Genomic DNA, 4,909 nt, shown 5'->3' with positions numbered 1-4,909 from the left:
AGAGTTAGAAACATTGATGAGAGAGAAACATTGATCAGCTGCCTCCTGCACACCCCCTACAGGGGATGTGCCCGCAACCAAGGTACATGCCCTTGACCGGAATTGAACCTGGGACCCTTCAGTCCGGAGGCCGACGCTCTATCCACTGAGCCAACCGGTCAGGGCATGAACATTTTTCATAGGGTATGCACCAAGCCGAACTTTCAAAGAGGCCTCTCTCATGGGTGAGCTCGTGTATATATTCACAGATTCTACCAGAAAGTCCACGAAACAACTGAGGCAGTGCTTCTGCTCTGGGGCGTAGGCTGGGGCTGGCGCAGAAAGAAGATCAGTTTTCACTGAGTACAATTGGTGCTACAGTTGACCCTTGAACAACACAGGCTTGAACTGCAAGGGTCCACTTAAGACGCAGAAAGTTTTCATCTTGCAAACAGGGGAAGTAAATGTATGGTATCGATAAATACAGTGCAGTATTGTAAATGCATTTCATCGTCCTTATGATTTTCTTAATGGCATTTTATTTTCTCCTGTTGACTTTATATGAAGAATACAGTGTACAATACATATACCACACAAAGTACATTAACCGACTTTCAGGTTGTTGATAAGGCTCCTGGTCAACAGGAGCGATTGTAGCTTCTAATACAATAGAAGCTAACAGTAGGCTCTTGGTAGTTAAGTTTTGGGGAGTCAACAGTTATATGTGGATTTTCAGCTGCACACGGAGCAGCCCCCTGACCCCCCACATTGTTCAAGGGTGAACTATATTTGAATTCTTTCCTTTGTGCAGGTTCTTTCAGATAAAAACATTTAAATGGGGTTGCTAATACTTACAGGTCAACTCAAGGATTAAATTAATACATGTTACACACTTAGCACAACGCCCAACACAGAACAAGTACTGGATCCCACATCACAATATTCATGGAGTACGTGGTAGTTTCCTTTGGTCCCAGTTCTTCATTCCCCCTACCATATCCACACCCTTGCCATGGCCACAGCACTGGCTTTGGCCAACTGGGCGCTTGCATGGTTAGGTATGCTCTCTTGCATTCCCGCCTTTTGCAGAACATGCCTCAGGTAGCAACTAGTCCAACGAGAGTGGGAGGCATGTGGAGCAGGTCAGCACCCAGTGATGAAAGCTGACTAAGACATACTAGCATGTGGCAGGCCCTGTGCTAAGTACAGGGGTGAGCAAAAGCAGAGATAGACCCTGCCCTCATGGAGCTTATACTTCTAATGATGAAAGAGCCACTAGAGCCATGGTCGGCAAATGGTGGCTCGCAAGCCACATGCGGCTCTTTGGCCCCTTGAGTGTGGCTCTTCCACAAAATACCGACTTCTGGCATGGGCCACGAAGTTTCAATCGCACTGTACATGCGCGCCTGCACATGGTATTTTGTGAAAGAGCCACACTCAAGGGGCCAAAGAGCCGCATGCAGCTCGCGAGCCGCAGTTTGCTGACCCCTGGACTAGAGCATTTAAGGCAGGGAGGAAGAGAGGGTTGATCTAGGCCAGTGATGGCAAACCTATGACACGCATGTCAGAGGTGACACGCGAGCTCATTTTTTTGGTTGATTTTTCTTTGTTAAATGGCATTTAAATATACAAAATAAATATCAAAAATATAAGTCTTTGTTTTACTATGGTTACAAATATCAAAAATTTTTTATATGTGACATGGCACCAGAGTTAAGTTAGGGTTTTTCAAAATGCTGACACGCCGAGCTCAAAAGGTTTGCCATCACTGATCTAGGCAGAGGGTCAAAGAAGCTTCCTTGAGGAAGTGACACTTGAACTGAGAGCCTGAAGGATGAATAGTAACTAGGTAAACTGCAGGCAAAGAAACAGAATGTGCAAAGGCCCTGAGGTTGCAGGGACCCGAGCTCCTACAAGGGGGGTTGACAGAGGCTGGGTAACAAGGGACAAATGTGAGATGACGACGTAGCGGGTGCAGATCAGGCAAGGTTTTTTTTTAAAAGCAGTGGGAAACTGGAAGGGTTTGGTGGAAGGAAGAGGAGGACATGATTAAATTCACTTTGGAAGAGGTCATTTGGACGGAGGTTACATACATACTGGAAGTTATGTTTGTTAAGGTACAGTGGGGCCTTGACTTACGAGTTCAATTCGTTCTGTGACAGAGCTCGTAACTCAAATTACTCGTATGTCAAATCAAAAAGTGAACGAGTGAGACACGTGATGCTGGGCTGATGTTGTGGCATTCACTGTGACATTCGCTGAGCCAACTAGCGGTGGGGGATCTGAAGCTGGCTCGTAACCCGAATTTTAGCTTGCAACTCAAAGCAAAAAATCGGCCAAGAGACGGCTCATATCTCGAAAAACTCGTTAGTCGGGACACTCGTAAGTCAAGGCCCCACTGTAGTATTAAAACTATTACAACATCTGTGCCTGTCTCTGTATCTCTGCCACATTTGTGTCCATATCCACACCTGTGTCCTTGCTCTTGTGTCCAGCCCCAGAAGCTCCGGGGCTCCGGCCCCTTCCCAGATTACTGGGGTCCTTAAAACTGTACCGTGTGCATTTCCCAAACTCTTGCCCACTTTCTGGGCATCTTGGGTCCCTCCAGGTGGGACTGGTGTGCTGGCTCCAGGCCAGTATCCCTGAACCAGCACAGGCTAAAGGCAACTCCCCGGGCCCCAGAGTCTGAGGCTGGGTGAGGACTTTTCCCAGATGGGGACGAGGAAGGAGCAGGAGGCACGAAAGGCCCTGGCATCCACAAACCTCCCATCAGTGAAAATCAATGCAAGATTAAAATTCATGATGGTTCCGGGGCACAACTGCAAACAATTTGTTCAGTAAACTTTGCTCTAATTGGCATTCGTAGAATTTCCTGTTAATCAGGCCCCTTGGGCTCTGTGGGGTTGGGATGCTCTGTCTCCCCAAGACAGGACAGGGAGCATGTGTGGTGAGTATGAGAGGAAGGGGGAGAGATGATGGTCAAATGTAAGGTATCTATAATTATGAGCCTGGATATGTCTCGCTGTGGAAACCCAAGTGCCAGACTGGAGTGTCCACAGGTGACTTTGCGCAGGGCGTACTTCTGTTCGATTCCAGGTAGGTCTCTGTGTGGTGGGGGCTCCAAGAAATAGTAATTGGTGATGATCAAGTTGGTTCCTAGACTCAGGCAGCCTCCTGCCCATGAGCTGTCCGTCTATGCCAGCTGTCACCAAAGAGGGGATGGGCCCAGTGGTGGCATTACCCCACCCCATGCGCAGTACCCCTTTCACCAGGGCTCTGTTTCCCATCATGCACCAAAGACCCAAGATCCAGGGCTTAATGGCTTTTGGGGATTCTGCTGAACAATATCAATGATCTCAAATATGAAGAGAACTCATGTGAAGAAATCGCAAGTAATGCAAGCTTAATTAGCTGTCTACAAAATATAACACCGTGCCAACTGCAAAACTGCTCAACTCATATGGGTCTATACAAACCACATGTAACATGAGATCTGGCTGTGTTTTATTGTGTTTGATTTGTGGGCGGTGTCGCCTCCAGGGGTAAGAAGAACCAAAAAGCCTAGAGGTGGCCCTGGCCAGTCCCTTGGGCAGGAGTGCCCAGCTCTGCTCACTCTCTCAGGGAGGCAGCCTCTGTCCTTGGGCAGTCATGGGGTCACCTTGGCACATTGTCAGACCCTGGCACACAGAGACCGGAAGGGGTGGTGCGTGTGCGCGTGCGTGCCTGTGTGTGCCGTGGGCCTCTGAGTGCCAGGGCTGCCTGCAGCTCATGTCTCTGAATGGGTTTACACTCAAACACGGAGTAACTGCAGTGCTGGTATAATTGTGTGTAAGGGACTGTGTCTTATGCACAGATGGTTATGATGCTCCGGTGTGTATGTGTATGTGTTTGTGCATGCCCAAATAGATAACTTGCCTGTGCGTGAGGGCGTTTGAGGGGGGTGTGCTGGCTAGGGGAGGGGGGCGCATGTGTCCCCCACCCCACCATCCCTCACAATCATGATCTCAGGAGGAGCAGCTCTTACCCTGGGGCCCGCCCTCACTGCTCCAAGCAGCTGCTGCTTTCCCGCAGAGGAACCCTCTGCTCCTGGGGAGGGGTCTCTGGAGGACAGTGCTCTCAGCAGGCAAGCTGACCTTCCACAGACCCCTACCCCCACCTCCCACCTCTTGTCCACAGGGGTTCCTTTTTCTTGTTGTTGTTGTCGTTAATTCTCACCTGAGGATTTTTTTTATTGATTTTTTTTTAGGGAGAGTGGAAGAGAGAGGGAAAGACAGAGAGAAACATTGATGTGAGAGGAACACCTCAATTGGTTGCCTCCTGCACAAACCCTGACCAGGGCCTGGGCCAGGGAGGAGCCTGCAACCAAGATATGTGCCCTTGACCAGAATTGAACCTGGGACCCTTTGGTCCACAGGCTGATGCTCTATCCATTGAGCCAAACCAGTTAGGGCCACAGGGTTTCTTCTTTTGGGGGTCCCTGAGGCTGTGGACAGTAGGGATTGTGTGACTGGGTATCAGTGATGGTTGTGTGGCTGTGTTTGTGTGTGTGGGAGGCGCTGGGGCAAGAGTCTGAATGGTTCAGAAGCACTACACCGGGCCCTGGCTGTGTGGGAGGGATAGGCTGCTCTTAGTCCTAGCTTAGGGGTCCTGCCCCCGCAACATGAGGAAGGGCCAGAAGAGCCTGGATCACAGGTGGCAGGGACGTGGCTTTGCCCAGCTAGGGAAGTCCTGGGCCCACCCTCGGCTTACCCAGGGCACCCAGGGAGGCTCAGCCGAGGCAGAGGGCATGTGGCCCCCTCCACCTGCCAGGGGAGGGAGACCCAGGATCTCAGCAGAAGTTGCCGAGGAGAGAAGGGTAAAGAGGGAGTTAATCCCAGAGCACCTCCTCGAGGCCTGGGAGGAAGGAGTGGGCTCCAGGGTGAGACCCAGG

This window comes from Myotis davidii, unplaced genomic scaffold (genome assembly GCF_000327345.1).
Source record: "Myotis davidii unplaced genomic scaffold, ASM32734v1 scaffold89, whole genome shotgun sequence".
Lineage (NCBI taxonomy): Eukaryota > Metazoa > Chordata > Mammalia > Chiroptera > Vespertilionidae > Myotis > Myotis davidii.
This window is presented reverse-complemented; position numbering follows the sequence as displayed.